Raw genomic sequence first — 20,510 nt, forward strand, 5'->3', positions numbered from 1 at the left:
TGAGCCTGTTTTAAAGTGCACTAGTAGTGGACTTTTCGACTGGTCTGTTTCCGCGCTAAGTAAAAGACACCATGACAAGAATAATAACAAATTATTTCGGTCACCATTTTATTGCTGCACTTTATTAGCCTTGTGATTCTTTACTATTCGATCACTAACAGTTCTTTTTACAATATTTACGGTGACAGGCCCCGTAACAAACTGCTCCAGCAGCTTGCTTTGCTCACACGTGTGCAGGAAAGGTTTCGTCACACAGTAACCTTTTCACAGTATTAACGTCTTGCACTTTAATTATGGGCGTAATCTGAAGTTAGTTTATACTATTAACTAGCCTTTTCCTCGCGGCTTTCTTCGTTTATCCGTTCGACACATACGTTGAATAATCCTCCTCCTAATGTCGACCTCTTTCTCCCTCTGTCTGTCCGCCTCATCCTTCGACCTCTGTGGATCTCCCTCTCTCGTTGTCCATTTTCTCCAGCCCCTCTCCCTGCCCATCTCAACCAATCTCCCGACATTCCCACTCGCACAGTGCTGGTACTCGTAAGGCCTGCTGTTTCTGTGCCAAATTTTTTTGAAATCGATCCAGGGGTTTGGGAGGAGATCCCGGGACACACACGCACACACCTTTTTGTATATCACGGCACAAGTTCCTGTTGGCCATTGGTCACCACTGAGATTTAACTGCCTGCTTTGGTGCTACTAGACACTGGCGTATTCTGAGGTTGCTGTTTTCGGACCACTGCTTTCAGTGCTGCGGGAAATGCTTCTAAGGGCGGCTGTAATCTTATATTGCAACATCAAAGTACTTAAGGAGTAAAGTCTTCCACTATTGTTGTTGTTGTTGTTGTTTTCAGTTCTGAGACTGGTTTGATGCAGCTCTCCATGCTACTCTACTCTGTGCAAGCTTCATCATCTCCCAGTACTTACTGCAACCTACATCCTTCTGAATCTGTTTAGCGTATTCATCTCTTGGTCTCCCTCTACGATTTTTACTCTCCACGCTGCCGTCCAATGCTAAACTTACGATCCCTTGATGCCTCAGAACATGTCCTACCAACCGGCCCCTTCCTGTCAAGTTGTGCCACAAACTCCTCTTCTCCCCAATCCTATTCAATACCTCATTAGTTATGTGATCTACCCATCTAATCTTCAGCATTCTTCTGTAGCACCACATTTCGAAAGCTTCTATTCTCTTCTTGTCCAAACTATTTATCGTCCATGTTTCACTTCCGTACATGGCTACACTCCATATAAATACTTTCAGAAACGACTTACTAACACTTAAATCTATACTCGATGTTAACAAATTTCTCTTCTTCAGAAATGCTTTCCTTGCCATTGCCAGTCTACATTTTAAATCGTCTCTACTTCGACCATCATTAGTTATTTTGCTCCCCAAATAGCAAAACTCCTTTACTACTTTAAGCCTCTCATTTCCTAATCTAATTCCACTATTAGGCGCCACTAAAACAAATAAGTAAATAATCTGCGTAACGCTGTGGCCCCCGACGGTGACATAGCTCGTTCAATCGGAGTGACGCCATATATTTTCCATTGCTGAAAATCTGTTGGCAGAGGGAGAACAGTTGGCGATGAACAGTTTTTAACGGCAGACTTTCGGCCCGTTACAACCTTCTCCCTCGCCTCCTTCGTCTCACTACTTTTCCTCTGGTGGTACTTTTAAAGAAATATTTGGCAATGCACCACCAAAGTGTCATCACATGCGTTCCTTTCATCCACAATAAAAAAAATTAAACAATCTGAAGCGGGTAACAGCAAGCCGCTTCTATGAAGATGGTTGCGATTTTGTGCATTTGACAGCGCTGCGTTTTGCAGCAGAATGTGACAATCATTAAGCCAACCCCTCTGCAACACATTAAAATCGTCCTTAAGTAGGACACCAGGCAACGTACATCATCTTTAAACTCACACGATGTTCGTATAATTTCCAGTCGAAACAAACGGCAAATCGCCACATAAATTTACAGTTTTCTTCTATTTTGACTATAAAATGCAATGTTAAAAATGTCGCTTGGAGTGAAACTTAGGCGTCAAGCCCCACACTCAGCTGACTCCTGCATAAGTATGGAGGACATTGCCGTAAGCGGATACGAATAAGAGCAACTTGGCAACAGGAAGCAGATACGCCACAGGTAATAATTATCCCTCAACTGCTGCCCGTTCTTCTCCCCACTCACGTACGACTCATTCAGCAGCGAGATGGTTGCCTGCTTAAGTATGACACTGTGCCCTTGCCGCCTCCGTCAGCTTGCTTCTGCTCCCCCCCCCCCCCCCCCCTCTCCTCCTACTCAAGACCCCGAATTCCAACGTGTTCATAGCAGGAGAAGACGTCCTAAATATTTTGAGGCATTTTCCACATTTGTTTCAGCGTTTTCATACTATGAAGAGCAAGTAATATTTCTTCATCCGTCAATATCATCTGCTGCAGTTCGTTCTCAATAGCATAACGTTTAGCAATAACTTGTGTAAACCGTTAAAATGTCTAATCCTGCAAACACTATCGCCGGGGAATCCTTCCGAACAATGGACAGTCTTCTACTGTGATTAGGCTGGGCATTCAACGGTATAAAAGTGTCCCTTTCTTGAAAAGAAGTAACACATTAGGAAAGTATTCCTCTTTCCGCTATCACAAATACAGAATTACCCTGTGGTTTCTAATCATTCTGCGATCGTCTTTGCTCAGTGGAGTGGAATATCGATATATGCTGTGGTGCTATTACGTAATTCGGTTACTGGGAGATAAGCTTTCTTCTTGATGTGTCAATTCAACCAATGTAAAAATCTCTACGTTCTCCTTCCAGAGGCAAGGTCTTTGGCCACTGCCTTAATGATGCTTGAACTTTATTTTAGTTCCAGTTAAAATTAACAAAATGCATACCATGTAAACCAACATCCCCTTCCACAGACTTCAAATATGAAGGAAAAAGTGAAAGTTTTGCATAAGATTAAACTAATTCCAAAACTTATTTCACACATTATTTAACGCTCTTACTCTAAATGACGTCTCGAAATAACATTTTATGGGGAATGAAAGGAGGTTATTAATCTCTGAAAATGAAAGCATCGTACAGGGTAGTCTGCTTGGCCAATAGCTAGTAATCCCAAACTACACTGATGAGCCAAAACATTATGACCTTGTACTTAAAAGCGTGTTGGTCCACTTCTGGAATGCAATTCAGCAGTCTTTCTGTGTGCAAGTTGGGTTGCATCGGATTCACATAAGCTGAATTTGATGGTTTGGTTGGTTTAAAAGGGGGGGTGGGGGGGGTGGGGGAAGGGACCAAACTGCGAGTTTATCGGTCCCTTGTTCCCAGTGGAACAATTACCCAAGGGAAAGAACAAAAAGAAGACATACGGCACAATAGTAGGAGAAAGGAAGAACCAAAAGAACACAGGACAACAAACACTACAACGGACAAAACAGGACAAGAAAATCACACAGAGACGCGAGAAACAGGGAGGAGATTAAAAACAAGAAAGTAGATTACCATGGCTGGCTGACCGTGAGAATAAATAAGGAACATGCCACTATGCAGCACATTAAAATCTCCACCCTGGAAGCCCTAGGGTGGAGAACACAGAGGGACAAACGACATGTGCTGAAACTCAGATCAAATGATAAAACCCACCCTCACGAATAAAACTCGAAACTAAAGCTGCTGTTGAAGCATTGTCGCCCAACACCATAGGTAGGGTGCTACGACAGTTAAAAGTCCGCCGCGGAGCGGCTAAAAGTGGGAAGTTCAGCAAGAGGTGGACGACTGTCATTTTGGGAGCCACTGTGACACTGAGGTGGTTCCTAGAGACGGAAGAGGTAATCATATCTGAGCCACGTATGGCCAATGCGGAGCCGACAAAGGACAACTGATTCCCCGCGAGAAGCCCACAGGGAAGACTTCCATACGTTCGCCGTCTCCTTAATGACACGCAATTTGTTGTGCATACTGTTGTCACTCCTACTCCCAAAGCCAAACACCCTTGCGGAGTAATACAGAACGCAGGTCGGTTTCAGAGATGCCCGTCACTAGGAGCGGTTTCCGCGTATCCTGTGGGGCCAGCCTGTCAGCAAGTTCGTTGCCTGGGATTCCGACGTGTCCTGGGCTCCACACAACCACCACTGAACGACTGGACTGTTCCAGGGCAGAGATGGATCCCTGGATGGTCTCTATCAAACGATGGCGAGGGTAGCACTCGTCGATAACTCTTAAGCTGCTCAGGGAGTCACAACAGAGAAGAAACGACTCACCAGAACAGGAACGGATATGCTGAAGTGCACGAGATATGGCCACAAGCTCTGCAGTTAATACACTGCAGTCAGCGGGCAAGGAATGCTGTTCAATATGCTCTCTGTGGACATGAGCGAAGCCAACATTATCATCAGCCATCGAGCCGTCGGTGTAAACAGCTTCAGAGCCCTGGAACTCGTCAAGAATCGAGACGAAGTGACAGCGGAGAGCCGTGGGGTTAACGGAGTCCTTAGGGCCTTGCGAAAGGTCCAGACGAAGCTTCAGCCGAGGTGTACACAATGGAGGTGTACGTGAATGGACCTCAAGTAGAGGTGGTAAAGGGAAGGACTCCAGTTCGGAGAGAAGGGATCGCACGCGAAACGCAATCGTGAGCCCCGGTCTGGGCCGTCGATGCGGGAGATGGACTGCCGCAGATGGAAAAAGGAGACAGTAATTCGGATGCTCAGGAGAACTACGAATGTGTGCAACATAACTGGCTAGAAGTTGTGCACGTTGGATCCGCAACGGAGGGACTCTGGCCTCCACCAGGACACTGGTCACCGGACTCGTTCTAAAAGCTCCCGTCGCTAGGCGAACGCCACAATGGTGCACTGGGTCGAGGAAACGCAACGCTGAGGGCGCCACCGAGCTGTAAATAAGACTCCCATAGTCAAGGCGGGATTGAACAAGGGCTCTGTCGAGCTGCCGTAGTGTAGAGCGATCTGACCCCAGTTGGTGTTGCTCATGCAGCGGAGTGCATTGAGGTGCTGCCAGCACTACCGCTTAGCTGACGAAGGTGAGACAGCCAAGTCAATTGGGCGTCGAAAACCAGTCCTAAGGATCGATACGTCTCCACTACAGTGAGTGGATCGTCATTAAGATATAGTTCAGGTTCCGGATGAACGGTATGATGCCGACAGAAGTGCATGACACTCAACTTCGCGGCTGCAAACTGGAAGCCGTGTGCTAGAAACCATGACAGTGCCGTGTGAATGGCTCCCTGTAGGTGCCGCTCAGCAACAACAGTACTGGAGGAGCAATACGAAACGCAGGAGTTATCCGCATACAGAGAAGGGAAGACAGACGGCCCTACAGCTGCTGCTAGGCCGCTGATGGCTACTAAAAATAGATACCATCAATATGGAACCCTGCGGAACGCCATTCTCCTGAATACGGGGGGGGACTATGGCAGATACTAACTTGGACACGGAAAGTACAGAGCGACAGGAAGTTTTGGATAAAAATCGGGAGCAGGCCTCGGAGACCCAACTCATACATTGTGGCAGGGATATGATGTCGCCAGGTAGTGTCGTATGCTTTACGGAGGTAAAAAAAGACTGCAACCAGATGTTGGCGTCTGGAAATGGCTGTTCCGATGGCAGACTCGAGGGACAAGATTATCCGTGGTAGAGCGACACTGGAGGAAGCCGCCCTGACATGGAGCCAGTAGGACACGTGACTCCAGGACCAAACCCAACTGCTGACACACTTTACGTTCTAGCAGCTTACAAAGAACATTGGTGAGGCTAATGGGCCGATAGCTATCCACATCAAGCGGGTTCTTACCGGGTTTAAGTACCGGAATGATTGTGCTCTCTCGCCATTGCGATGGAAAGACGCCATCGCACCAGATCCAGTTGAAATTGAGAGATGTTTGATCATCTGACTGTGGATCAGATCCGACCCAGGAGCTGTGTCCGGGTAACGTGCAAGGGCGCTAAGGAGGTCCCACTCTGTAAATGGGGTGTTATAGGCTTCACTGTGGCGTTTAAGGGTGCGAAAGTTTGGAGGGTAGTTCTCCGAAGCAGAGGCTCGAGCATAGTGCTCAGCAAAGTGCTCGGCAATCACGTTTGCGTCGGTAGAAAGCACGCCATTGATGTTAACGCCAGGGACACCTGCTGGGGTCTGGTACCCAAAAAATACGTCTGGCCTTCGTCCAGACTCGGGAAGGTGATGTATGGCACCCAATGGTCGACACATACCACTCCCAACACTCCTGTTTCCGTCGTTCTATAAGCAGGCGAACGCGGGCAAGGAGCCGCTTAAAGGCTATTAGGTGCTCTGGGAAAGGTGCCACTTATGTCACTGTAGAGCTCGCCGACGCTCTTTAAAAACTTCAGCCACTTCCGGCGACCACCAACGGACTGTCTTTTGCAGGGGGCATCCTAGAGAACGAGGGATCGCGCTTTCCGCCGCAGAAATTATCGTTGTAGTGACCTGCTCAATCACTACATCGATGGCACCGTGTGGGGGAGATTCAGCAGTGACAGCAGAGGTGAAGGCTACCCAGTCTGCATTGTTTAATGCCCATCTGGGTAGACGTCCGTGGGTATGACGCTAAGGGAGTGACAGTAAGATGGGGACGTGGTCACCACCACATAGGTCGTCATGTGCTCTCCAGTGGATAGATGGGAGAAGTCCTGGGCTGCAAATTGATAAATCAGTGGCCGAGTAACTACCATGAGCCACAGTGAGATGTGTGGCGGCCCCAGTATTTAAAAGGCGGGGGTCGAGTTGGGACAGTAAATTTTCAATATCTCTGACACGGCCAGTAAGCATGGTGCTACCCCACAAGGGGGGTTATGGGCGTTAAAATCTCCCGAAACTAGGAAAGGTTTAGGGAGTTGATCACAGTGCAGCCAATACATTCAGGGGCACCACACCATCTGGAGGGAGATATACGTTGCACACAGTTATTTCCTGCGTCGTCCGTATCCTGACAGCCACAGCTTCAAGGCGACTTTAAAGTGGCACAGGTGAACTACATACCGAGTTCAGGACATAAACGCATACTCCACCTGACACTATTATATTCGCTACGGTTCTTGTAATATCTCCTGTAGCCGAGAAGGGCAGGGGTCCGCATTGCCGGGAACTAGGTTTCCTGGAGGGCAATGCAGAAAGCAGGTGTGAAGCTGAACAGTTGCAGTAGTTCAGCCAGGTGGTGGAAAAAATCGCTGCAGTTCCACTGGAGGATGACGTGATCGTGACACTGGGAAGGCATCAAACTCTCAATGAGGCAGTCTATACCTCAAGGTCACCTGCTGCCACCGACTTATTTCCTGAACAGGCTATATCCATTGTGTTGAGGGTCTGGCGAGATCTAGGTCCTCAGCGGACGCCAGAATCTTCACCTCATCCTCAGACGCAAAGCTTGTAGGCAGCAGTGGTGTAGGTGCCACCACAATTCCCTTGGTCTTGGGGGGTCTTCTTTCTGTATTTCTCTCATTGATCCTTGGGTTTCTCTGGCTGGGAGGGCTTCACTGACTCAGTCTCTGGGAGTGAGGATGATCGTGAAGCCCTACGGCCAGCTGCTTTTGGGCACTTCAGCCACATGCTGAAAAACATCCTTATAAACTTCCAGTATCTAGCCATATTTGCAAATTAATTTCGGAGGTGAGTGCAGAATGACTCGATCCACAATACGATTTATCGTGCATATGACAAATGGAACATGACACCAACCAACCCTTCTATTACCAAATTAGCTTTTCCTTGATGCCTAAGAATGTCCTATCAACCCACCCCTACAATTATACGAGTTGTATCAAAGCTTTTCTTCCTTCCCAAACCGATTAAGTACTACATTATTATCCGATTTACCCATCCAATCTCAATCATTCTTCTGTAGCAACGCATATCAAAAGCTTCTATTCTCTTCTGGTCTGTACAGCTTGTCACCCACGTTTCACTTCCACAGAATGATGAACTAAGACTCCCAGAAACAGCATTCCTAACACAAATTTATAACTGATAAATCTCTTTTCCAGGAAAAAATTGTATTGCCAGTCTGCATTATCTATCCTTAATCCTTTCTAGTTCAGCCATCGTCAGTTATTCCGCTTCCCAAATAGCAAAACGGTTCTATTGTAAGGAGTGGTCAAAAAGTTTCCGTTCAAAGGTCACACTAACCGCTAGCCTTGATGTTGTGCTTATATACCCGCATCGGAGTTGCCCTGGGTTCCATACACAATGCATCAAGACACTCCAGCGGAAACTTTTTGATAGTCCCTTGTACTTTTAATGTCTGATCTCCTCATCCAATTCCTCAGCGACACCTTAATTCGACTACATTACCATTTATGGTTGTTAGCTCGTCAAAATTTGCTACGACTATTGTCTTATTAACATTACTCAGGTTTTACTTTTGTTAATATTCATCTTATAAGCTATTTTCAAGACATTATCCATCGCCGAGACACTATCGCCTTACGTAGATATGCAGTTTACATATTTTGGCAATAAAATTAAAAATGTGTAGGTAACTAGTTGCAGCTATGAGGTTTATAGACACGCATTTTTATTTGTCATCAGGTGTATATATTACATTTATTCGTGACTGGTTTCAGTTAATTTAAGTATCATTAACTGGAAAAATAATCGTAACATATGTTGCTTTAAAAATGCATATTTCTCATAGATGACTGTTACATTTGGTATACGAAAATGTCTTCAATGAGAAATATGCATTTTTAAACCAACGTATGTTATGATTATTCTTCCAATTGAGGATGGTTACAATAACGGAAACCAGTCAATAAATATACACAACTGATGGCAAAAAATGTTTTTGTATAAATTTCGTCAATATCTGAGTCGTGAAGTCTGACGTATTGTAAAATATTCGGTAGAGTATATCCTAAAGTGACCACTGCCTATCTTGCTCAGCATGTGGTAGTTACTCGTGTGAACTATTACTTGGCCAAATTCTGGTGAACAGTTGATCGACAGTTCCACGAATGAATATATTGTCCAAAATTATCTCTGTTCCTCTAATATGCTATATAATGAGCAGTAATTGTCACATATCATGCGGAGCACCAGCTTCCACTTTCGTTCCAGGCGATGCCTACCCATTGAGAACCACAAACTGACAACGAGACCAATCGGCAATCTGATTTGTGCAATTTTTTACATTTATGGTACGTGAAGTTCAGAACTCAAGTATCTGTCAACCAAGGCAGTTACATTCGACTCTAAAGTATTACCGAGAAAACTGACTTTCTAGTTTTCGACGGAACAGTAATCACCAAAATTTAGGTGGCTCAAATGGCAGCATTGCAAAATAATAATCAGCTGGTCAATGGATCGTTAGTTCGAATCTCGTTATGATCTTTTATCGTTTTATTTCTTTTGTTCAGTTCGAATACCTACACATCAAATATAAAATTCATTATGTATATGCTAGTTAAGTGGTGCAGGTATTCGAACTGAACGGTATAAATAACGGCAAGAGACCATAGCAAGATTCGAACTGGCGATCCATTTGTCACCCGATGACCACCATCCAGTGATACCAAGTGAGACAGGCGACCTGTCGTGAAAATCACCTTAATTTGAATGAATTACTGTACCTCGAAAAACTTCGAAGTAGATTTTCCTCGACAATTATTGAGAACTGCATCGAATGCTTCTATTGAAAGATTTGACTTCTGATCTTCGCGTACCATAAATATGAAAATTTACAAAAACCTGATCACCGAACGGTCGCCATGTGAATACTGCTTCTTAACAAGCTTCAGTCGGACTGCATACCAGTCATACTCTGTAACCACATATTTTGTTTCCGCGGGGTCTAGTATTAAACAGAGTTGTTGCCGTATGAAAGGCCGTGATCCGTCCTTTCGTCTGAATGTTTAATGTCCGAGACACTATGCAGCTTTTGCCCGTCATCCACTGACGGTCTCCGACGGGTTTGCAGACCAGGCGTCAGCGTTCCCTAGCGGGTGCATGTAACCGAAACCCGTCCAGTGCAAGGCGCACCAGCGAGCAGTGCCGGGGTTTCCTGCCTCCCTTACCGCTCTGCCTTCTCCCTCCAACTGTCTCCCGTAACTTCAATCACATTTTATCAAATCCGTACTTTGGCAACACATCGCACACAATCTGAAAAAAAAAAATCAACTTTATTATCAACAGGCATTACTTATCTCGAGAGGTTTCCAAATCTAAGCATCTACAAGGCTTATTGTACCTAAAGCGTTTAGTTCTGTCGAGATATTTATATGATTGCGCGCGTGACACCGAATTTCAGTATCCGTGTGGAAAACGAGCTGAGATTAAAGATAGCATTTTTTCCAGTTATGAACAAAAAATGGAAAGATCAGAAAGCCTTCTCGTTGCGTCTCTTAAGTTGTGTCAACTTTATAGACTGACAATCCGCTATGATAATGGTGCCTCCAAGAACAGTTAGAAATGTCTATGGATTTTCTGAAACTTCAACACATGTGTTCTACTTTCTCTTGGATTAGACACGTGTAACAGATTTGGTATGTTTCACTTCGCTTTGAAAACAGACTACTTCACGATAAACAGCCCGTGTGGAGAAGATAGTATCATCAACTGCGAGTTAACATGTCCTTGTGAACACTTCCAGTTTTCTACATGTCAAATTCTGCTGCGACGCTGTCCGGTACGACTACCTTACGAAGGAGATTTATTAGGAAAACTGTAAATGTATCTATAATTTATAATTGTCATTTAATTCCACTGTTATCTTTTGATTAAGCTACTTTCCTCCGTGGCAATATCCTATTTGTTGTCCTAGAATAATCTTCATGCATCTGAAGATCTTAATTCCAACATCTACATCTACGTGATTACTCTGCCATTCACAATAAAGTGCCTAGCAGAGGGTTCAATGAACCACCTTCAAGCTGTCTCTCTACCGATCCACTCTCGAACGGCACGCGGGAAAAACGAGCACGTAAATTTTTCTGTGCGAGCCCCGATTTCTCTTATTTTATCGTGATGATCATTTCTCCCTATATAGGTGGGTGCCAACAGAATGTTTTCGCAATCGGACGAGAAAACTGGTGATTGAAACTTCATGAGAAGATCCCGTCGCAACGAAAAACGCCTCTGTTTTAATGATTGCCACTCCAATTCATGTATCATGTCTGTGACACTATCTCCCTTATTTCGCGGTAATACAAAACGAGCCGCCCTTCTTTGTACTTTTTCGGTGTCATCCGTCAGTCCCACCTGATGCGAATCCCACACCGCACAGCAGTACTCCAGAATAGGGCGGACAAGCGTTGTGTAAGCAGTCTCTTTAGTAGACCTGTTGCACCTTCTAAGTGTTCTGCCAATGAATCGCAGTCTTTGGTTTGCTCTACCCACGATATAATCTATGTGATCGTTCCAATTTAGTTTATTTGTAATTGTAATCCCTAAGTATTTAGTTGAATTTACAGCCTTCAGATATGTGTGACTTATCGCGTAATCGCAATTTAGCTGATTTCTTTTAGTACTCATGTGAATAACTTCACACTTTTTTTATTCAGGGTCAATTGCCACCTTTTGCACCATACAGATATATCTAAATCATTTTGCAAGTCGTTTTGATCATCTGATGACTATACAAGACGGTAAATGACAGCATCATCTGCAAACAATCTAAGACGGCTACTCAGATTGTCTCCTATGTCGTTAATATAGATCAGGAACAATAGAAGGCCTGTGACAGTTCCTTGGGGAAAGCCGGATATTACTTATGTTTTATTCGATGACTTTCCGTCTATTACTACGAACTGTGACCTTTCTGACAGGAAATCACGAATCCAGTCGCACAATTGAGGCGATACTCCGTAGGCACGCAGTTTGGTTAGAAGACGCTTGTGAGGAACTGTGTCTAAAGCCATTTGCAATCTAAAAATATGGAATCAATTTGACATCCCCTGTCGATAGTACTTATTACTTCATGAGTACAAAGAGCTAGTTGTGTTTCACAAGAACGATATTTTCTGAAACCGTGCTATGTGTCACTAAATCGTTTTCTTCGAGGTAGTTCACAATATTCGAATACAGTATATGTTCCAAAACACTACTGCAAATCAACGTTAGTGATATAGGCCCGTAATTCAGCGGATTACTCCTACTTCCTTTTTGGGTATTGGTGTGACTTGAGCAATTTTCCAGTCTTTAGATACGGATCTTTCTGTGAGCAAGTGGTTGTATATAATTGTTAAATATGGAGCTATTTTATCAGCATACTCTGAGAGGAACCTGACCGGTATACAGTCTTGCTTTAAGCTGCTTTGTTACACCGAGGATATCTGCTTCTATGTTTCATCTCGACAGTTGTTCTTGATTGGAATTCAGGAATATTTACTTCGTCATTCCAACATATCGAACCTTAAGTATAATGTTTGGGTGGTTAATTTGCCCTACAGTATTTGCGGGAGCACCTATCACGAAACATGTATGCAGAATTCTTGCAAACTGAGGTGAAAAGGTCCCAGAGACTTACAACAATGCTGCACCATTCGCCTGTACCAGCCACGTTCATTGGCCATCATTGTCCTGTATCTTGCTGCATTAGCGTTTTGTGTAGGCTCTGATGAAAGACGTAGGGACAGACTAAATATAACAGACAAATCAAGTGCTAGCATTGTGAGCTTCTGTGCAAGACTAACCCACAACAACATCAGAAGAGGTAGAAAATTACGAAACGCGTTAAACAGATGCGCTGTAGTTGATGGTAATTTTAAAAATATTTACTAAATATTTCTGATACTTATTGCTTTTTTCACCGTTTATTTTTCGTGTAACAAAGTAAGCTAAATACCGGAAGACAACGATCTCTTTACGCTACTCAAAATTGTCCATACTACCGTCTCCATGATGACATCGCCTCATATGCACCTACGCGTAGCTGGGACAGCTGCGTAATTTTGTCTTATATAGAAGGCAGTTTTCTGATAACGGCACCATTTAACGTATAGGCAAAACGCCATACACGATATCGTGCCTGAACTCAAACCAATGTACCACGTGATCAAAAAGTCAGTATAAATTTGAAAACTGAATAAATCACGGAATAATGTAGACAGAGAGGTAAAAACTGACACACATGCTTGGAATGACATGGGGTTTTATTAGAACCAAAACAATACAAAACTTCAAAAAATGTCCGACAGATGGCGCTTCATCTGATCAGAATATCAATAATTAGCATAACAAAGTAAGACAAAGCAAAGATGATGTTCTTTACAGGAAATGCTCACTATGTCCACCATCATTCCTCAACAATAGCTGTTGTCGAGGACTAATGTTGTGAACAGCACTGTAAAGCATGTCCGGAGTTATGGTGAGGCATTGGCGTCGGATGTTGTCTTTCAGCATCCCTAGAGATGTCGGTCGATCACGATACACTTGCGACTTCAGGTAACCCCAAAGCTAATAATCGCACGGACTGAGGTCTGGGGACCTGAGAGGCCAAGCATGACGAAAGTGGCGGCTGAGCACACGATCATCACCAAACGACGCGCGCAAGAGATCTTTCACGCGTCTAGCAATATGGTTTTTTTTCGGTTCTAATAAAACCCCATGTTATTCCAAGCAGGTGTGTCAATTTTTACCTCTCTATCTACATTATTCCGTGGTTTACTAAGTTTTCAAATTTATACTGACGTTTTGATAACCCGGTATATAGAACAGACATTTCTTTGCTTGACATACGGTTTACGAAATAACATGTGTATCTCGTTTTCAATGCCCTGATTTACGCGTTGTAATATGTTTACCAAAGGTTCTCAGAGACCCCACCCCAAACACAATATGTTTTATGAATGGGAAGACTGCTCTGCAATGAACGTTTACTTTTTTCGTATTAATGCTTTTCCAAATACTCCACAACTGAACGATTTTCTTAAGAGCCTTCTGATTGTTGCTGTATCAGCGAAACACTGTAACTTGCACGAATATCATCAGCTGTTGGACGAGAGCTGTTCCGCAACATGCAGAGTCAGTCCAAGAACAGATCCTTGGGGAACTCTTGCTACTCAGGACTATAAATCTGAGTCGACCTGCCCCCCGCCCGCCGTACCCTACAAATCTCAGGCCGGATTACAAGGCAACCGCTGCCGCAACCGCCCCACAGTAACAATGGTTATTTTTTAGGGCACTTTCATGATTGGTGCTGTGTGTAATAGTTAAGATTTGCCCCACAGAGTCATTAAAAATATTTCTACTTCGTACTGACATACGATTTAAAATATCTTGACGAAGAAATGTACCGACAACGAAATATCCTGGCATCTACTAGAAGTGCAGGGCTTTCTTTACGCTGCCGGCAAAAAGAACCTAACTTAGGGATACCATATTGCGACCGCACGCGATAAGCGTGAAATCCGGCTTCGAGTCCGATACAGCACACTTTCATTGTAGTCGTTCCATTATAAAGCTGATGGTTGACCATATTCGCAGTTGCAAATACATTTCACGGACGTTAGGAAAGTCGGTACGAGTAAGACATTCGACGATACTCGTGGTCCAGGCTTTTTGGTATAAAATTTCGTCAGGCACAATGGCTTCAGAGAAAGCGCGAAATTTTTAATTAGTTTTATCATTCAGTTTGTCACACACTACGTAAATTAGGCATTAGTCTAAACAGTTTCTATAGAAATTCTTCCAATCCACATGTGGCATACAGCAAACCAGTGCTTAACAGTATTGGTTAAAAACTGTCTTGGTTGCAGTTATGGATTTTTTTATTTTTTAACGACAAGTTTCGCCTTATTTAGGCATCCTCAGGTTCTAAGATAACCTAAAGATACCTAAATAAGGCGAAACGCGTCGTTGAAAGAAACTGTAACTGCAACCAAGACTGGTTTTAACCAATACTAAACAGTTTCTTTCTAAAATGTTGAGACATCGGGAAAACGAGATCTCAACTCATCCTCAGAGATTTCACTCTTCAGTCTGGTGAAAGTAGCTTCTAGTATATAAGGGGGCGGTCAAAAAGTTTCCGTCTGGAGGCCGTACAGTGCCGAATCGGTATGCCAATTAGGCAAATTCGCCTCTAGTACTGATGCAACCAACCCACTGACGAACTAGCTTGAAGCTACCCGTTTGGTAAAACACCGTATCCTGCTGCATGGAAAAGTCCATAACTGCCTGTTGCACATCTTTGTCAGACAGGAATCATCGACCCGCCAAGGCTTTTTTAAAGGGGCCGAAGGCGTGATAATAGCATTGGGGGGGGGGGGGGGGGGAGAGAGATCAGGACTATTGGGCGAATGATGGAGTATCTCCCGCTTGAATTGGCGTAACTTCTGCGTTACGAAATTTGCGATATGCGGACGTGCGGTATCATGAAGAAGCAGCACCCCTTAGTGCACTATTCCACGACGGTTGTCGACACACACACACACACACACACACACACACACACACACACACACACACACACTCTCTCTCTCTCTCTCTCTCTCTCTCTCTCTCTCTCTCTACTTTCCCCTATGGATGTCTACCGGTGTTTGTCCTTCGGCAACCAAGAACAGAACAGCACATCGGTCCAGTTCGGGCGCTTTTGGTAATAACGTCGCCATAGTTTACGTTTCTGGATTTACTCTACGCAAGCCGGGAAGACACCAATGGCACTCTAATCCCTTACTTACATGTCTGTGCTTACACGGCCGCATCAGAGTCTCTACGCTGCAGCAACTCCCTCAGACGGAAACTTCTCAGTCGCCCCTTACAGTATTTGTGACACACTGTATTTCCAATCAAGCTGGAACGATTTTTTAAATAAATTTCTTCTGAAATTCAAATGCGACCTTAAGAATCTAACTATACAGTTTATGACTTCCAACTGGATTGCGGCATATCCTCGTTGCTCATGGGAATAAGAAGGAATTATGAAGTGTTTTCAGTTGCAGAGTAAGCAAAATTAGACACCAATTCACTCGTAGGATACTGGGAAAGTTCAGTAAGTTCACGAAGACGATAGTGTACATAGCCCCTCGGCCAATATTGGAGTACTACTGAAGCGTTTGGGACACAAAAAAAAAATCAGGTTGGACTAAGAGGGCATATTTCGTATAAGAAAAGGATCGTAAGACTTATTTAACTGGCGAAAGAATACAGGAAGTCTGAAAATTCCAACCTGGAAGACGCTAAGAAACAGTCGTAACATCACACCTGCTTGGAAAAAACCAAAGCGGGAATCTAACATCTCCTTCGGATCTCTACACATTGTACCAGAAAGAAAGTGAAAATAACCTAGGTCGCTAACAGCCCACTCAACACTATACCATCAACAATGCATGGAACGGAAAAAATTTTAATGTTTGAGGCAATTAATAGTATCCTCCATCACGTACGTACTTTATAATAAGATTGTAAAGTGTAGAAATATACATTATAGGTGTGTGTAGATAAGATTGTAAAGTGTAGAAATATATATTATAGGTGTGTGTAGAAATTTGATTTCATAAATTCTAAGTCTGCACTACTGGAAGCATCATGGACGACCTTCAGCACACGAACACAAATGCACTTGTCCTTTGTGTTTGAACTGTACATATGTTCATTTATAATCCTGACATACCATGAAGTTCGTATCAAACAAATAAAAATTTCTCGTGAACTTTCTGATACGATCAAGCATACGTCAAAGAAAGAAGCAAAATAAAACCTAGTTTCGCTCTCAGTAACTCGCGTGCCTGGCGGTACTTACCGTTTAACAGTAGCAGCATCGGGACCAACAGAGTGTTTCTTATAGCAGGCGTCACTTCCTCAAAATTTACAAAATACGGAAGTGTCCTATGAGGTTTTGGCAGTAGTATGCCGGAATAAAATCTCTGGGTTTAAGTCACGCCGTTTTGAATAAGATTCTCGAACTGTCGGCAGTTAAAATATTTTTTCAAAATAACTTTCAAATCGAGAAGGCATTATTCGAAATTAATGTTGCCTGGTCTGGGCTTCAGGGGTGAGGCTAGAAAATATCCCGATTTTAGAGTCTGTAGGTGAATTAACGATTTTCATACTGTTTCTACAGCAGTCTCATCCATGTTTATCACACGCTGCCTGGACTCCCAACTGAACTGGACAAGTCGAAGTTTTGAAGGTAGGTCTACACTGAAGTCGGACGTCGATGGGATGAAAACAATATCACACCGGCGTTATGTGATTTAGGAACGTCGAGGAAAATGAATGACTTTACTCTGATTTGAATCCAGTTCCTCGAGTTGTAACTACGCCACCTCGCCAAGTGCCCTTCTGAGTTTTACTAGGCGAAGGTAGCGATTTCACATTTCCGTCCCTAGTTTCCTTCAGTGTGCCCTTAGATTATATGAGATGATATTAGAGCCTAGTGTACCTGTCCCACAGCTTATACATCCTGCTCTGACGAATTTTCGATGCTGCGAGTCACTTGCCAAGACGACTGAATTTTCGTCAGAACTATTACAGAGTATCTTCTACGTGTTGTGATCTTCAGTCTACTTCAAGACTGCTGGAGTATCTATAAGGGCTAGGAACTTTTCGTCCCTAAGAATTAAACAAAGCAGATTAAACTATGTCCACAATGTAGGAGATAAAACTACATTAAAAGAAGACCATGATCGTTTCTCATTTTTTGTTCAACATTATGTTAGAATGTAGACTTTAAAAATGAAACGTTCTACAGGAAATCCATTGAGCATAAATAGTGAGGCAGACTTTCTAAAAATACGACAGATACGGTTCACTTAACCAAGCTACGATGTCGGTACTGTAAAATTTCTAACAATGACTTTATAGTCTTTAAATATGTATGAATTATACGCAACAAATACAGCTATTTCCTGGATTTTTATAAATTAAGGTATATGTTGCCCACCGTGTCTTCCTATGGAAACGCAGGCCGCAGTGGCCGAGTGGCTCTAGGCCTTCAGTCCGGAACCGCGCGACCGCTACGGTCGCAGGTTCGAATCCTGCCTTGGGCATGGATGTGTGTGATGTTCTTAGGTTAGTTAGGTTTAAGTGGTTCTAAGTTCTAGGGGACTGATGACCTCAGATAAGTCCCATAGTGCTCAGAGACATTTGAACCTATGGAAACCAAACAATTCTATGAAGAGGAATACAACTATTTGAAAGACTTCACAATGTAATATGTCTTCAGTCGACAATAAGAGTAATTAGGATTCTACCAAGCTATTTGGCCAATGTATTGTTCCCCAGATTTCAATATATCGTCGTGGCAAAGCTGGTTAAGAGGCATGCCAGTACGCTTAAACACATTCGATGTTTATGTTTGCAAAGAGAAACACCGTATTGCCAGGTAAGAAGATCACGGGTACATCTTTCGATGGCGGCATGTAACATCGACAAGTAGGTACATTTTATATTTCCCAGTCTACAGAGAAATCAATATTATTCTGAAAATACACTCAGGCAGCTTACAGGAGAAATTCCTCGCTTCTAGTCAGAATTTCTTTACCTGCATTACAACGATGCATTAGCGATGTCGACTCTGTTGGAAAGTATTGAATATTTCCTCTTTGGCGACAACTGCGTGTGTTGAGATACATATTTTAAGTATGCTCGCTCTGCCTCTCAAACGAATACATGTAGTCAACACTTTATTTCCAAAAAGTAAATCCTATTTGTGATATCTTTGTTGCAGTCAACTGCGTAACCACGTTGCTCGATATTATTTGTTGGGGCAATATTTCAGCAGGAGACTATCCAGCCTAACGTCGCCATTAATAAATACTTACGAACTGCACTAAGACCGACTTTCTAAAAACTTCAAATCAGATTATGGTCTCATTAACAGTTCCCCAAATATTCGATCACTCGGCAATACTTTAATAAAAACAACTCTTAAAACAGTTTACAAGTAAGTCATCGTTGCTCACCTCCACTAGCATAACAACAACAACAACAACCTCCACCAAACGTTATGTCTTTCAGGAAGACACTGCCTAACATATTTAATCTCAGAAATTTCTGTTTTGTACCATCTGCCCCAACTTAAAGGAGCTGCTTATGAAGATGGCATGATATGTTTTAGCCAGACACATGTAAACAACATATGGGGACACTTTACAATACACTGTAAAAAGGTAACTCAGCAAACAACTCACCGTCGATGACTCTGAAGTGTTGATACTAATAAACTCAATATCAACTGCCTTTTACATTACGATTAATGTAATTACTGTTTACGGGTATAACTCAACCGACAGCGTATTCAGAACCGCGGCAAGAACCAAACAGTTTGTTTATATGTGTGTGTATAAGCTCAGACTGTGATGACAGAGTCACTTTACTCCAACGTAATGTGTAAGATGGAAGAACAACGCTGACTTGTGCTTCGCTCCAACGGTACCACCACCGACAGGCCTTCGGCCCCCTGGAAGGCGAGCGCCTAACAGCAAGAAAGACTAAAAAAGCTGAACCACTGTTGTTGCCTAAACATGATACACGGCCGGTAAGGCAGCTATGCACATGTAGCGCTGACCTCCGAGAACCGTTACCTCGCCTCATGAGCTCTTATTGCTGCTTTCCACAACGCTCCCGAACGGCTCATGCAACCAAATTCACATACACAATACTTTTATTTACTTAACCACTCTGTCATACTAGTTATATGCTTCTCTAAACACCAACACGACAGAAAATTCCATGTTCCGTTGCGGCGATCTTCATCTGCGGCTACCGATGCCAGTCTAGGGCCGCAGTACGCCCAAGGACGTATCGTAGTACTGTCAGTTTAAACCTAACTGAACGAGGGATGTTTCTTCCCTGAAAACGCCAATAAATAAGCAAATAGGTGGGCAACAGCGACCAGCGGTTCTGACCCAACGCACAACTAACGGTAAGAACGACAGGTTTGTACGAGTAAAATAGTGGTGGCGACTGCACCATCTGTCAAGCGTCATCCGATATGTTTTAACTATGCCCAGGAGTACTGCGTGCACTTTACTGGAGAAGAAAAAAAAAGGACACTGCCCCATTATTACATATCATTTTTACCGAAATGCGTCTTGAGCAGCGAGGCGCTGGACAGAAAAATTTAATAAACAAAGCTTAAACTAACATTTTCCATATGTTAACTTGAAATTAGCAAGCCACATTACTGTGTTGTTGGTACTTCACCTTTTGCGAAGAAAAGATGTAATCCTGAGCGACCGTGTAGTCTACTGCAGCCGTCTGCCCACAAGCGCGGAGAGCACTCCAACGTAACCCACGCTACTGCCTGACACACTAATGCTGGAACGGCCCTACCGCAGCCGATGCCCGACAACAGATGGCAGTCTCTTACGCGTCCCGACCCCGCGCGCTGGCGCAGGATCTCGGTCGACCGTCTAGGTTCTCCCGGCTGGGCAGTACCGCTACTGCTTCATTGCCCGTTAAATAAATCGTATTTATTTAGCGCTTACTTGGAAAACGAGTTTTAAACAGCTCATCTTAATACAATGGCGTTCTCGACTAAAAAAAAGCTGTCAAAAATTAATTTTTGTCTTGGTGAGCGGTTCACTAGTAAATAATAAC

At 43.5% G+C, this 20,510-nt stretch overlaps 1 protein-coding gene across 4 annotated transcripts in view; it reads right to left on the reverse strand.

Moving 5' to 3' along the window:
- Nucleotides 1–20,157, reverse strand: part of LOC126469782 (uncharacterized) — a 510,509-nt gene extending 490,352 nt beyond the window's left edge. For 2 of the 4 annotated variants that reach the window (XM_050097023.1, XM_050097022.1), the window contains exon 1: nucleotides 20,115–20,130. The gene's annotated coding sequence lies outside the window, so the exon portion shown is untranslated. Of the gene's footprint in view, nucleotides 1–20,114 lie in introns of all 4 variants that reach the window. The other 2 variants (XM_050097021.1, XM_050097018.1) reach the window with 2 other exon arrangements.
- Between the last annotated feature and the right edge of the window lie 353 nt (nucleotides 20,158–20,510).

Source organism: Schistocerca serialis, chromosome 3, assembly GCF_023864345.2.
Source record: "Schistocerca serialis cubense isolate TAMUIC-IGC-003099 chromosome 3, iqSchSeri2.2, whole genome shotgun sequence".
NCBI classification, from domain to species: domain Eukaryota; kingdom Metazoa; phylum Arthropoda; class Insecta; order Orthoptera; family Acrididae; genus Schistocerca; species Schistocerca serialis.